This window comes from Aedes albopictus, chromosome 1 (assembly GCF_035046485.1).
Source record: "Aedes albopictus strain Foshan chromosome 1, AalbF5, whole genome shotgun sequence".
Lineage (NCBI taxonomy): Eukaryota > Metazoa > Arthropoda > Insecta > Diptera > Culicidae > Aedes > Aedes albopictus.
In genome coordinates this window covers 102,321,291-102,337,896 of record NC_085136.1, presented here as the reverse complement: position 1 = coordinate 102,337,896, position 16,606 = coordinate 102,321,291, and positions in this window count along the sequence as shown.

Below are 16,606 nucleotides of genomic sequence, written 5' to 3'. Positions count from 1 at the left end.
CTCAACAACCTTGTACGCCTGCAGGAAGCTGTCATAGTCCACGGTTTTACAAGATCTTAGCAAAAAGTATACTTCTCCATCGATGTCAATGATGTCCCTTATAATTCCGTATGTTGGAAAGAGTTTGTTCTTATGATCCTTCATGGAAACAAGAAGGTTGTTCCTGAATTCAATTCCGTGTATCTTAACAAACTTCAGATAACACACAGCACTATTCTTGTCTATGAAAGGATGACAGAGTGTGTTATCGTTCTTCTTCGGGTTTGCCTTGAAAGCTATCTTGTCACGGAATGGTTTTTCCAATAAATCAACCACCATTGCATAGCATTGTCGTTCCGCTAATCTTTTGCAAATATTTTTGAAGTTGCGGCAAACTGATGCTTGGTTTTTCGCAGGCTTGTTCTTTTGCTCAAATGGCAAGCAATTTGATTGTTTCGCACTGCCATTCTGCCCCAAGTAACCAGTAAGCCGTAAAAATTGGCATCATGTCGGTTCTATAGTCGATAGTAGAACAGCGCAAACAGAGCTAAAAGAAATTATATCCTCCAATAGAGCTGCTCCAAAGCCACATTTGGCGAATTATTCGGTTGATATACGGCCAACTCTAATCTTTCGTACCGAGTCTCTGACAAGAAATCTGTCAAATCTGGAACAAGGAAAAAAAAAACAAAAAATGTTTTTCTGCTGTCCTTTTTCATGCTTCTTACGTGTTTCAGTTCAATTGATTTTTTTGCTGCTCGATCCAGATTCCAGTTAAGGATCTCGAGGCTTGCCATCGGTTCTCGTCATGCTTGCCATCTGCTCTACCAATACACCATGATATTAGCTCGCAAAATACCACATTTAAATCAAATATAGCCAATCGTTTATATATCAGGAGGAGAGAATCATAATGGGATGCATTATTTATTAGCGCAGATTCAGAAACATTCAGGAAATTTCCCGGGGAATCCATGACGATACCAGAAAAATAAAAATTCTCGCGAAAATCCTAGCTGTTAGAAGCTCGAAACTTATGCCGTCTGTAATGCAGGAAACATCAACGGCACTGCAGCTCCTTCCAGTTCAGCTTCAGATCGCTGGCAGCTAGTTATAAATACTTGAGGCAGATATCATGCCGGGGAAAATCCTCGGAGAAAATCCTAGAAGCTGCTAGTCATTTAATCAATTTGATGCTGCAACCAGCTAGCAACACAATTTCTGCAGAGTTTTACTCCCATCCTTTGTCTCGAGCTTCGTCTTTAGTTTTGTTTTGTTCAGAATCTCTTTTGATTGACACAGCTGTCATGCACGACAAGCCGTCCAACAGCACTGACAGCCGTGTTATTCGACTTATAGGCACAGGACCTGCAAGCCCTACAAGATAACGTTATATACCTATATACGGCCTACTTTACTGCTCATGGTTTACCGGGCCTATAAGCATTTGAAAACCTTGTGCAGAGCTTATTGACACTGAAAAGCTGCTAGATGGCCTTTCAAGTACTTACAACAGTGCTTAGTGGTTACCTGGGGCTTTATGCATTCGACGTAGTGCTGTAGGTGGTGTAGTTTATTTGTCCTTCTATCGAAATGATCACTAAACAGTCCCGTGAAAAGGCGCACATGTTCGTCAAGCCACAAAAGCATATCTTCTGATACAGTTGGTGACAAAATTATTCTTGTAATATTAATCAAGTGCCCAATCATCACCATCAACTCACAATCCTTAGATATCTTGTGTCCGAATAGAAACGGGAAGGCCCGTAGCAGCAGGAAGTTTTGGGAAGCAGTCTGTCTTAGCTTATGGCTATTAGGAGATGACAACATGTCTTTCGTCACATTGTTCATGGGTCGATTCTTGCGGTCAACGTAACCGTAATCAAAATTATCAATGCAGCTGTTGATGAACTCCACCGTAAAGCCTAACTTTTTACTCTGTGCGTAATAGCACATTACTAACTGTAACGTTAGGGGAATTACTCCTTCAGCCAAGTCGTGCATAGGGTCAAGGGACCAATTGTCGATAATATGATAATTTTCAAGATCGTTCAAAATGCAGCCAGTTTTTTTCAGACCACACTGTGCTGGTTTTAATTCCCCAGTCCGCACAGCACTGAGTTTGTCGTTATACCACTCTAGGGTTCTAATTGGATATTTTTCCTCAGGATTGTTTTTGAACTCAGGGCGAGGAATAGTGCAAATACGACAAAAAAAGGTTGCACTCGGGCTAAGAAGTCCAAATACATCGTGTACAGCCAGCGAATCACCCACAAACATTGTAACTACAGCACGCAATTCGAAACTTTCAGCTCCGTAGTAGATGGTTACACCCTTCTCCAACTTTTTAAGATCAGCAATCAATGGTTCCATTATCTTATTGCACCCATACTTTTTGACAACACGGGAGGAGGCAAAGATTAGTGGAAAAATTGTCTTAGGAGAGCTGTTGCACTCATCGGGAAAGTTTTGAACCTTAAATAGGAAATTAGCAATTTTGTTCTTTCCTGCCCTAGAGCTCAGGGGATTGCCTAACTCGACATCATCCTCGTATAGAGTTAACCTTATTGCGTTGGGATAACGTTTGAAGTACTCGCTGGCTTCATAGCGCAAACCCGTCTCAAATGAACTATACTCTTTTATCCCCGGCGTTTCTTGAGCGTTTTAAGTCTGTAACAACATTCGGTTATAAGGGTCTCGAAAAATCAACTTGAGTGTTTCAGCTATGGGCAGGTACGTGAAGGTTTCGTTTATACATACAGACTTCGGAATGTTATTCGATTTGCGTATTGCGATGCGTTTTCCCACACATTTTTCCACTGGTTGTGGAATTTGAACTGCAAGTTGCTCAAGATAGGTTTTTTGTTTGGAGTACGTTTTCACATCGTTGAACAGATCAACACTTTTTAAGGCATTAAAAAAGCTTTGAACAGAATTACTTAAAATATCAACACTGTTTGCTTTCAGTAAAGATGTTGCTTCATGAACTACAAATTGCAGTAATTGTGAAACTATGTTGTCACAAATTTCAACGGTTTCTGTAACCTTGCTCTGTGGTAAACTAGTATTTGCCATAAGCCGGCAAATACTCAAAGAGGCAACTTTTTTTTATTTCTTCTAGTGTGATTTCTGGCTCGACAGATGCATCTTCGATATCGCTTGTTTTCGGCAAGTAATCATCCAAACTCTTTGTATTTACTAGAACAGAAGAATCGTCAGCGCTGCTGGATGGCTGCGTAATATGATGCTGTTCCTTCAAATGCCGTTTCAAACTGGAGAAATTTTGATAGCGCATTTTGCAGTGTGGCAAAGTGCAATCATAACGGCAAAAATCCGGTGACAATTCGCCGTTCCGGATGTGCCAATTTACATGCCTGCTGAGGCCCTTAATGGAACCGGGCACAACGCGTCGGCAAAAGAAGCACGTAATTGCAGCATCACTGTCAGCCATTTTTAATCCCAATTTTGGACCTGAAAAACGGAAATTTTTGAGGATGTTTCACTTACAGAATAAATCTTTTATTCCTACATCGACCTGTAGGAGTTGTTCGATGATGTACTCCATGAAAATCCCGGAAGAATCACTTTTATTTCGCACAAAAACGCAGAAACTTTTGACCGCGAAACACTGCCACACCAAGCACGCGAATTCTAGTTTTCGTTTGACAGCTGCGGGCTTGTTTTGAAGACAGCCCGGTAAAAAACAGAAAAGTCCTGAAATTCGGTACAAATTTTTGCTGACTTTTTGGTCTGTACCGTAAATTTTGTATATTACGGTAAACTCAGTATTAACACAGAGAACAGACATCCAGGCAAGAACAAATTTCATCCGGAAGGTTGTGAAAGGAGTGGTAAAGATTTGAATCTTTACTTGAGTAAGGTTGCAAACCAATACACGATGACAACACTAACGCCACCAAACACCATATTGCCACAGTCAGTGGTGAATTGAAACATTTCAAGTGGTGAATTAAATTAGTATGGGAAATTAACCGATTGCAGCGCCACGCTATTGCCACTTGTGTTGCCGATTTCAAATGGCCGTTAAATTCCTTACACAGTTTCGGAACTGGACTTGGATGTCTGTTCTCTGTGGTATTAACGATTACCGTGTTCGGTAAAATGTACAAACTATTACTGAGTTTCAGTAGTTTAAAATTGAATTGCTGAAAATTCAGTTTTTTTTCTTTTTTTACGGTTCAAAATCCGTAATTTTTTTTACCGAGCTAGGAAATCAGAATTGAGTGCGCAGGTTCATTATGCAACTGAAATGCATAATGAAAAATAGTTGCATAATGTTCATAATGCAACTCATTTGGGTTGCATTATGAACATTATGCAACTCAAATGAGTTGTATAATAGAGAAATCATTGCTTAAAATTTTGTATTGTACTCGTTGCAAAACTCGATTTTTTTCAGCACTCTTCGTATTTATCCAACTCGGCAAGCCTCGTTGGATAAATGTAACGACTCGTGCTGAAAAATCAACTTTTTGCAACTCGTTACATAAATAACTATTATTATATAGTTAACCAATTACCTGATTTTACCTGAAATAATAAATATTATTATGATATATCCCAAGTAACATTTTAAGTTTTGTTCGGCTCTACAAGAGCTCTTCATGACCAATTTTATAAAACTTGCAATAAAACTGAATCATACATCAAAACCTCTTGATAACCTCTTTAAGAGCATCTTCCGGCTAAGTGGACCACTCTCGAAGAGGTTTTGCAAACCGCATTAAGAGTAGCAATAAACCCGTTTTAAAACGTCTCGATTGTTGTTGTTTTTTTTTTTTTCAACAAAAACTATGACATTTCAAAATGCAGAGAAGCTTCTTCGATGGCACGTTAAGTTCAGGAGGATACATCATTCGTAAGTAGAAAGCGATCATTTCAAAGTTATATTTTAGTAGTTATTGTGCTGGTAGGCTTATGCGCATTCGAATTTACCGTGAATATTGGGGTTGCAGAATCATAAAATTAATGCGCTTCGGAAATAGTGAATATTATCATCTTGGAATGAAATAAATCAATTTGTGAATTCAGTAAAACTATCTCGAATCACAAGAAAACTCAGCAGAGAGAGAGTTTATTTATGTGAGCATGCTATGAAAATGGTGGCAAACTATCAATTCATTGCTAATTTAAGCAAAATTAACTATTTTCCATGCATGAAAGCTAATTCTTCAATATGGCGACGACCATAATCAGCGAAAATAAAACGAAAGCAAGTTTACTTTTATGATGACCGCAATAAACCTAGCAGTGTCGTAGTTTCTGCTTTTCCACCAACAGATGTCGTTACTAATCGAACGGATCGCCATCTGTTGAGAGTTTTAACAGTTTTATTGTGGTAATAATGATTGCCCGAATAGAAATTGTAACGTAGAAAACATTAGCATACATCTATAAAACCTTAACATTTAATGTATATTGTTGTTCTGCTAATGTACTCAGACTTCAATGAAACATCCAAGTACACAGTAATACATAAGATTTACATGTAACATTGAAATCAAACTTCAATGTGATGTTGAATTTAACATCCTAAAACATCCAAAAACAAACTGTTCTAATGTTACATCAAAATCAAATGTTATATTGATGTCAACTGTTGCTCGCTTGATACATCAGACTACATCTAATGACAGAAAAATGTCATGTAACATTAGAATTCAACATCATATTGATGTCATGAATTGCTCACTTGAAACATCAGAATACCTATCACATCATTAGAATGGAATGTTACATCATAATTAAATGTCATGTTGTTGTTGAGTGTTGCTCACTTGAAACATCAAAATACATTTAACGACAGATGATTGTGATGTTATATTAGAGTTAAACATCATATTGATGTCGACTGTTGCCCACATGGAACATCAGAAAACATGTAACGACACCAGAATAAAACGTTACATTAGAATTATACTTCATACTAATGTCAAGAATTCCCCACTCGAAATCTTGGAACATCAGCATACATCAAACGACAGATGAAAGTAATGTTACATTAGAATTGACATCACATTGATTTCTCTATCATCAAAATGGATTCAGCTTAATAATTTGACGTTTGAGCGGTGCCGTGTTTACAGAAAATGAACTTGTTTCATTAGCCAGCTTAATAACATGACGCCGCTCAAAAGTCAAACAAATGAAAACGTGCATTTGTGCAACGCTTTTTTCTTGTCGTTTGCTCCGTTTGCTCGCGCTGTCGTCGGTTTGTGTACGTGTCATCTTTCCCCGTGTGGATAGGTATGGATCCGCAACAGTTTGTGTGTGAATCGCGGTGAAGATGCCAGTCAGAGTCAGAGTCAAGACGCCGCATTTTTCTTGTCGTTTTCTCGCTTGGGTCGGTCGGATGCAGCAAATCGATGCTGCTTTCAGTGTTTTTGTTATTTTTGTTTTGTGTTATTTTGCTTTTCTTTTGCAATTCGCCACGTCGGCGATCCGGGAGTGAGTGCAAAAAAGGAGCTGCTTCGGTTGGTTCCTTTGTGTCGGTCGGTCGGATGCAGCAAATCGATGCTGTTTTCAGTGATTCCTTCGCAATTCGCCGCGTTGTCGATCCGGGAGTGAGTGCGAAAGACGGAGCTGCTGCTTCAGTTGGGTGCGGTGGGTCGGTCGGTCGGGTGCAGCAAATCGATGCTGCTTCTAGTGATTCTTTTGTTTTTGTTTTGCAATTCGTCGATCCGGGAGTGAGTGCAAAGGAGGGAACTGATTCAGTGAGCCTCTGCACGAATCTGGCGTACTGCTCACTCCCACAGAAAACTTGAAAACAGTTCGCACAGTAAAAGTCAAATGTGACTTTTACTGTGCGCGCTGTTTTCAAATTTTCTGTGGGAGTGAGCAGGACAGGGCAAATTCGTGCAGAGGCTCGTTGGATGCGTTGTGTCGGTCAGATGCCGCAAACTGATGCTTCTGGCAGAGGATTTTGTTTTCATTCGTCGCGTCGTGGATGTGAAGTGAATAAATATAGGAATCAGTTTTGTTCGTGTTTCGTTCGACGGCGAAAGACCCAGACAAATGCTGTTGCAGAGATGGACGACACATAAATGGGTAAGCTCGTTCTAAGTTATTGCTTTATTGTGAAAATTTATAGTAAATTCATTAAAACTTAGTTTAAAACACATACATATGTCTGCAATAATCCTGCATTTTTTATCGTTCTAAGCACACTTTGTTTGGTCCGTCACTTTGAGTAACGGCGTTGACTCTAAATTAACGGTTTCTATGTAGAGAAGTGCTTCAGGAGTTCCCAGGCAATTTCTTCAAAAGTCCCTGAGAATTTCTCTTTGAGTTTCTAAGTAATTTCACCAGGATATCCTCAGGAACTCGTTTAGGAGTACCGCGAGAATTTGACACATTCTACACACTTCTACGCCAAGGGTGTGAAACTTCAAAGTGCTTGTTTTACCCAAGGTTTTACCCCAAGCTTTCCAGCATATGAAAAAGGGTTGATTCAGTCTTAGGAAAACCATTTGTTTTACTTAAAATTTAACTGGTAACGTATTTAAATAGTTAGGTGAAGTAATAGCATTTTATGTAAGAAAAATGATTTTTTTCATTGATAAGTTTCAAATATGTCTGCTTGCGTATGAAAGTTCAAAAACATTATACCTATTTTTGTAAATATACACCCAAAAGCAACTTTTCATAAAAATAGATTTAGATATGTTTTAAGCACTTTTTGCAATAGCCGCAATTTAATGGTGTCCTGTTACGAATATAGCACATTTGTTGTAATAACTAATTTATTACGAACTTTAGAAAAATGATTTTCAGGATTCTCTTAGTACTCGTGGAGACCTTTCTTCCATCATTCTTTATTACACCAACGAACCTAACCTCAAAATGACTGACAATTCTCAGGTCATTTTGACAGTTGTAACATGAGCATGAACAGGACGGCAACAAGATCGATAAAGTAGAACACATTATCCGTCTTTTTCGTGCATGTGTGGGGTCTGTCAAAATGACTCGTGAATTGGCTTCTTTAGCGGTGTTGAGATAATTCCATATTCTGAATCTGCATGCGAAACTGAGCCGAAATCCAAATTTTCATGAATTTTGGTGCCCGGGAACCTATTTAAAAATCAATTTCAAATTTGTATGGGAGCGATTTGTCGAATCACCCCTCGTCGCATTTTGTACTGGGTGGAGCTGTCAAACAGTTACCCAGCTGTCAAAAGGTGATTTCAAAAAATCTCTTTGAAATTGATTTGTACCAAAATAAAGTTCTAAAAATCTGAAAAAAATCATAGTGGCTCAGAAAAACTTGCTCTTTTGTATAAAATCAAAAAATCGATACATTTTTCTTAATTTAAGAACCCAATTGTCAAACATTTTCATGGCTAGCTATGTTGGTGTAATGAAGAATATGGGTTATCTTGATCGACGCTTTATCTTAGGCATTACAATGGGTACGTAGATATGGTGTCCCGTTACGAAAATTTAAAGACATTCATAAGTGGATAAATAAGTTTGGTTTGATCGAATATTTAACCAAAAAACTGTAACCATGATGAAATGATATTGAAGGTGGTATATATTAACATTATCCTTCTTGGTGTAACGACCCTACTGGACAAAGCCCGCTTCTCAGCTCTACAAAAACTACGTAAAGAAATGGCAGGTATTCTGATGGATCGGTATAACAAGTGATATTTTATTAAGTTTTGTGGGGACAGCATACTCTATGTATGCTATAACCTTTTCAACATGTCCTATGAATTACCACCATGATGTATAAAAAGGCTTATAGAATCACACAACGCTCAAAACATGGAAATCCCGAAGTGATGGTTGGCATTCCTTTTTCACCCCATTAATCACCGTATAATGTATTATACGAATCAAAATAAAATCTACTTTCGCGACTACTTTTACCCGCAGTCAGAGATACGCGCGAGACAGTCGACTAAGAAAACAGACCTGTTTTCAAATTTTCCATCATAGCGCTCTTTGATAATTCTTGAAAAAAGGTCGCCACATGGCCGGGTGATATGATGACTGCTGAGATTGCACGTGGCATTTGCACTGCGATTAAATTGTGTCCATCATTGAAGGCCTTGGAAAGTAGTCGCCATAGTTGTGTTTTTCTTGCAACGCACAATACTTTTATAACGACAAACATATTTTGAAGCTTATATTCTTATTGAAAATAAAAAAATGTAAACTGCATCACGAAAATGGCATTGCATTATTTTTTATGACTACATAAATTAGTAACCATTGATTAAAAGTCTAGCGACCTCCCTCTTGTCGTTTTGGTTGTCAACCTTTTTTTTTCTTCTCGAAATCCGTTTCTTTGTATTGTTACTGGTTGTCGTTAGCGAAATATCAACGGAAAGCCCCCATAATCCTATCGCTACCAAAATAAAACATTGTTTTCTCTAACCTCGACCAAACCGCGAGTTTAACGGTTCCCCAAAACTAACATAGTATAAAAGAAAAATCCCCTTTAAAATGAAAAACTTATTTCAAATAAAATTGATTCCTTTATTCCCAAGGTGCATGAGCCTTCAAATAAAGGATTAAAGCAACATGTGACATATGCTTAAAAAGACTGTGTTGGAGGAATGTACTATAGATATCATTAAATCTTCTTCGTATTATTACAATGTAGAATGTGGAAAAATCGCAAAGGTAGATACGTCGCACAACCATAGTTTTGGAGATACAATCAAACTTCACGTACCCGACCCCCCATAACTTATTTTCAAAATACGGCATATCGTCAATTTTCTTCCGATTTTTTTCGAAGTCGCTCTCGATCGATCATAAATTGGTGCTTATTTATTACACTCAAGTGGTTATGTAGGGAAACTGCGGGCATAACGCCCCCGGGGACAAAACGCCTTCACGCGATTTCATCATATTGTGGAGGTTTCCGTTAGATGCAGGCTAACTAGAACTCAAACTAAGCAGGTTAAGCCCAAGAACGGCTGCTATTGTCGAAAGAAAAGCGTGAAAAACGACGACTTTCCACATTTGGAAAGATTTCCTAATTTGCAGCGCACAGAAATTAAGACATTGCTCGCTGATTAATGGAATCAACCCATGAAACTACCATGCGCCTCCTACTCCTTCATTTGCTGCGGGGAAGAGTTCGATGGAGCCCCTTGGTATTTCATAACAAGTCAAAGCGGGAAATGCCCGCGGGCGTTTTGCCTCCTGCAGTTTTCCGGCACCTAAAGAGTAACACTTTTTTGAATTGTTTATTTGAATGGGAAATTTGGTGGGCACGCGGGCCAAAAGTTGAAGTCTCTTAGGTAAAGGAGTAAACTGTTCTCCAAGGTAGAATACGACCTTAAAATAAGCATCATTTGAGGTTTATGACCGCATATGCTTAGCCGGGGCGTTATGCCCCTCTTTCCCTATTATCCGGAACCATTTCGGAGATATTCCGGGTTGTGCTGCTGTCAGGGGGTGGGGAAGGGATCTGTTTGGCCAAATGGCTAAAAGTGATTATTTCGTGTGTGTTATTGTGTTTCAGAGGCCCCCGCGGAATCTGCTCCAGATGTTACGGAACGGCCATATTATTTGATACATACTTAAGTCATTTTTTTCTATCCCATTCTTTCGAAATCATGAAGATATACACGTCACTCGGCATGTTTTGGTTGCAAACCAGAAATGGCCCCGATAACATCCCTATGGAACCTGTGCTATATGTTCCGGGGTGGCCAAATTAGTTGATATATACTTCAGTCTATCGTTTCTGACTCAGTCATTCGAAATCATAAAGATTGATATGTCGCACGGTATGTTTAGGTTGAAAACCAGAAGTGTCCCCAATGAGGCCCCTCGGAACCTGTCACGGGGATTCGGATGGGCCAACTTATTTCAATCTAGTTACAGCAGCTGTGTTTCACTGTTCGCAACAAAAAATTCGCTGAAAATCGATGGTTCAAACACAACAACACTCGAAATAATCACTTTTAGCCATTTTGACAACCCCCTGACCCCAGTACAATCCGGAATATCGCCGGAATGGTTCCGGATATTGCACGGCCACTTGAGTATAATAAACTAGCACCAATTTATGATCAACTGATCAACTGAACAAGTATTGCATCAGGAAGTACATCTAATAAGCTTGTTATAAAACCTGTTAAACCATATGGTCATGAACATTGCATTCGATTGCAGACGTCATTTGTTCACGAAAGTTAGTTCCTCGCGGTGTCCCGTTACGCTGGAATGTGTCATTTATTTATGAGTCCTAGAGAATACAAGCAGAAATTTCCTGGGAATGCCTCCATGGGTTCCCCATGAATACCACGGGAATTCGTTTAGAAACTGTCCTGCAGCATTTTTGTTAGAGTAGGACTAGGGACAAAATGCTGCGTAACTCTTTTCACCAATGATCGACGAAATTTGTTGAAAAACATCCCTAAAATCAGGCCTAAAACTGCAAGAAGAGCGAGATATCGGGCAACATTGCTTTGACTTTGCGATAAATCAGGCAACACCGAAGTAAAAACAGGAGCAATCCAGAGAAATTCTGAGAAACTCTGTGAAGGAAAATGTACTCTTCAGCTCTCTCCAGCACAGCATCTTGCCCCAAGTAGTAGGACAATCGTTCCCTTCGTTGTGGTAGTACCCTAGGTATGGTAGTACTTTATGTTGCGGATGGTAATTGAGCACTTTTTTTATTACGAAAAGGCATTTTCAATTGATTTATTATTCTTAAATTATGAGATTGCACCATTTGTGTGCTTAAGATTTATTAAAAAAAATTCTTTATATGTTTGCTGCTGTGTTCTTATTGATTCACTAGTGTTTATATCCTCCAATATCTCATATGAACTCAATGGGATACCGCAGCATTAGAAACAAAAATTAAATTTTACCTCCATAATAGGAGCGGTGTGCCTCATGTTGTGACAAACGATTTATTATCCTAAACAGACAGAAAAGTTAAATTTCATATTTTTTCAAGCAAATTTGGAATGAAAACTTCCGACTCTAGAAATTCCTTGAAAGAAATCTTCAGGGATTGCTCCAGGAAACCATCCATGAATTTCTCCAGGGATTCCTCCAAGAACTCCTCCAGGTATACTTTCAAAAATTCTTCCAGGAATTCCTCCAGGCATTCCTACAGGTATTTCTCCAGGATTTCTCCGGGAATTCTTTCACATGAAAACAATACGGATTAACAATTGATTAAAATTATTGAAGTAATTTCAGGAACTGGTTAGAATATATGTCGTGAGTCTAGAGCAATTCTCAAGACAGATCATAACCTCGGAGTATTTCTGAAAACTGCCATAGATTTTCTAACAATGAAAAGTGCTTGCTAAATATGTTTAACGAATTTAGCATATTGTCGATACAAGCGTCTCCGAGTAGCCTTCACATACCCGACCCCCAACCTCTCATTTTCAAAATGCTGGCATTTCGACAATTTTCATCCGATTTTTTTAAGTCGCCCTCAACCCTTCATAAATTGGTGCAAGTTTATTACACCCAAGTGGCCATGCAATATCCGGAACCATTCCGGAGATATTCCAGATTGTACTGGGGTCAGGGAGGGTGCTGAAATGGCTAAAAATGATTATATCGTGTGTTATTGTGTTTGAACCATCGATTTTCAGCGAAATTTTCATTGCGAAACATAAAACACAACTGCGATAATCAGATTTGAATAAGTTGACCCATCTGAATCACCGTGACAGGTTCCGCGGGGGCCTCATTGGGGACACTTCTGGTTTTCATCCAAAACATGTCGTGCGACATATCAAACTTCATGATTTCGAATAACTGAGTCAGAAACGATACCCTGAAGCCTGTATCAACTAATATGGCCATCTCGGAACATCTAGCATAGGTTCCACGGGGGTAACATAGGGGACATTTCTGGATTGCAACCAAAACATGCCGTGCGACGTATCAAACTTAATGATTTCGAGAGAATGGGGCAGAAAAAATGACTTAAGTTTGTAGCAACTGATATGCCCGCTCTGGAACACCTGAAATAAGTTCCGCGGGGGCCTCTCAAACACAATAACACACAAAATAATCACTTTTAGCCATTTGGCAAAACAGACACTCCCCCACCCCCTGACCCCAGTACAATCTGGAATATCTCCGGAATGGTTCGGGATATTACATGGCCATTTGAGTGTAATAAACTTTCACCAATTTATGATCAATTGAGGGCGACTTCAAAAAAATCGGATGAAAATTGACGAAAATGAGTTGTCGGGGGTCGGGTATGTGAAGGGTAGTCATATCGATCAGCTATTCTACGCAAATTGATTTCGGCTGGAGAAAACGTTGATTATACCAGAACATTCCTAAACATATTTTGAAGATTTAGAGTGATTAAAACCCACTTATCAAACTTTTGACAGAGATAAAGGATATTTTGATGTTTGTATCAGACTTTGAGGCCTGAGTATTTAGGAAAACAATTCTAATTTAAATTCTCTAGATAAGGGCCCATATAGCCGAGGCGGTAAACGCACGGGTATTCAGCATGACCATGCTGAGGGTGACGGGTTCGATTCCCGGTCGGTCCAGGATCTTTTCGTAAAGGAAATTTCCTTGACTTCCTTGGGCATAGAGTATCTTCGTGCCTGCCACACGATATACACATGCAAAATGGTGATTGGCAGAGGAAGCTCTCAGTTAATAACTGTGGAAGTGCTCATAGAACACTAAGCTGAGAAGCAGGCTTTGTCCCAGTGAGGACGTTACGCCAAGAAGAAGAAGAAGTGTTAAAACCGGCTAGCCCCGCGGCTACACCCCTCAGGGTCGGCGACTGCTTGCCTCGAGAAACTCACTTACCGTTTGGTCGGAACAGAGCGGACGATACAAAATGAAAGTAGACCCACTAATAGGGAAACCAAGGCGGTCATAGAAAAAAACAGTACAAAACAATACAAAACTTAGGCTTAAACATATTTATTAATTAAATTGTGTGAATGTGTGTGGGGGTGGGTGTGTATGTGTAAAACGATGCGGCCGTGCAGATGCAATATTGAGAGATAGAGAGAAGATGTTGATGGAGGGTTACTTGCCACTGTGACCTGCTGGGGCACCTTAGCAGCCATATCGAGGCATCCTCCTTTGCTGACGTTGGTGGTTTCTGTGGAACTCCATGCCGGATGTCCAGGGTATTTCCTCAGAGGTGATTCCGGGCGGACGACTCTCGGACCAGCTGGGCTCAATAGCGGCTTCCCAGAGCGGAGATGGTTGGCGGCAGTTCAATGGCGGCTTCGCAGCGTGGAGATAGATGGCACAGTTCAATGGCGACTTTCCGGAGCAGAGATGGCTGGCGGGGGTTTTACGGCGACTTTCATCGGTAGGGGATGGCTGAGGGGCTTCGGAGCTGCTCTACAACCTTCGTCGACGTCCCAGCGCCCGCCAACGGGGTGGTGACTCATAGGATTTTGAGCGGCGGCAAGCGGGGCAAGCCCACGGACCTCACCGTCGCCCTCACCGCAAAGACGTCCGTCACCGGGCCCTCGTGGCGTGTGAAGCAGCAATGGCACTACTCACCGATCACCGGCGCTGAGCTCGCCGACCCTCCTACACGATTCCTCGTGGCTGACCGACCAAAATGGCTACTCTTCGGGGTCGAGATCTCCAATCGCCCCGGTCCTGTCACTTCCGGATTTGGCGTCACGTTCGTCCAAGACTAGTTCCTCGAATCGGCTCCCGGGCTCACACTTGGCCGGAAAAACTTCACGTTTGGTCACTTTTCGATCCTTTCTTCTTGGGCACTCTACGCGTTCCTTCGCAGGCACTTTCTCTGGAGCAATTTTCCTTTTCCAACCGTTGCGCTCGAGTATCAAAACCTTTCTCCTCGTTTATCGTCTCCGTCCTTCCTCTTTCCTCTCCTTTTTCCACTCCTCTTCCCTTTTCTCTTCTCCACTTTCCAGTCACTTTCAGGAGTTGTCATTTGGGGCAGGGTTGCCACTCTCGTAGACTCCAATTATAGAGTAAAGATGTGAGGCGTGCTCATCCATCATGGGTGTAGTAAGGGTAAGTGTTATAATGTCCGGTGTGTTATCTAGCTATTTTTCCCTTTCGTACACAATCATTGGGCAATACTCCTATCCTTGAAAACTAGTAAAACCTTCTTGGTGTCCATAATGTGGGTTATATTATATTGTTCAGATTGGTCGGTAACAATCATCCCTCCTCCCAAGGAAAAATTGCCAAGCTAGAAGTACTTGATTGGTAATTTTTCTTGGATTCATCCTTTTACGAGTCGTAGTGTTCGAATTGTAGTATGCTCTGAGTAAGTAGTTCTCCGGATCCATTGGCTTTATTTTATTTTATTTTTGTTTTCAATTATAGACACTTATTGATTGATTTGTGACGTTTACTTTCGTGTTGTTGTATTTCGATTTAACTGTTTTTTTTTTTTTTAATTACTGAGGTTGCTGTGAATCGCATTCCTTTTCATTTAATTTCTTGATTCTTAATTCCGTGTTCTTGTTCCTTTACTTAGATTATTTCCTATTACTATCTACCTTATCTTCATTCACACTCTCAAACATTTGGGTACCCTTTAATCACTTACATTCTTTCATTCATTTATCATTCATTCATACTGGCTTACTCAACTTGTGCTCGGACGTGTTTAAGACGGCTTCTACCTCGGACAACTTTGTGTCCCAGAGTTTCTGATCACTTTTTACGTAGGTTCGTATGGCGGCATTGACTGTTCTATTGACCCGCTCGACAGGGTTTGCCTGTGAGTGGTACTTAGAATTCAGCCAATGCCGAATATCGAACCTAGTACAAAGTGAACGAAACTCATGGGACAGGAAGCACGAAGCATTATCCGTAATTAGCACTTCTGGCACTGAATTACGGTAAAACCATTGGTCCCGCAGCGCCTTGCAGAGGCCTTTGCTATCTATTTTCCTAAATGGGAGTAGCAAGACCCATTTGCTGAACAAGTCAACCACGGAAAGGATGTATTGGTTCTGGTTTCGGCTTCTCGGTAGAGGGCCGATAAAATCCAAGGCGATGATTTGCCAGGGGTGGGATGTGATACGTTGTTCCCCCATCTGTGGGGCCAGGGCAATATTTGGGGCTTTCGTCTCTTTGCAAGTTTCACATTTCCCTACGTATTCCCTGACATCTAAGACCATACGAGGCCAGAAATATCTCAAACGGATTCGGCTTAGGGTTCGATCTGTCCCTGGGTGCATCGAACCATCGTGACACTCGTGGATTATGTCGCTACGTTGGGCTGGGTGAGGAATGATTTTCCAATCGAACCGATCATCGTGTGGTTCACTGGTATTGGCCACGTATTTATACAATACACCATCTCGTAGTTGAAAGTCAACATATTCGTCTGGGTTTTCGGAGACTTTTTCCACCAGACCTTCGTAGCTAGCTAGAGCTACGTTAGTGGGCTTAGGGTTCATTGTTGAAGTGCTAGGGGAGTCCAAGCGTCCGGTCGTATTCACCGAGGCAACACTGCGCGAGAGGGCATCCGCTACGACATTCTCTTTCCCACGACGATGACGTATCGTCATATCGTAGTGTTGTAGCTCTAAACACCAACGACTACATCGGGAGGCTGTTTTCCACTTCGCCGTCATAATGTGTGTTAGAGCTGAGGAATCCGTAATGACCGTGAAAT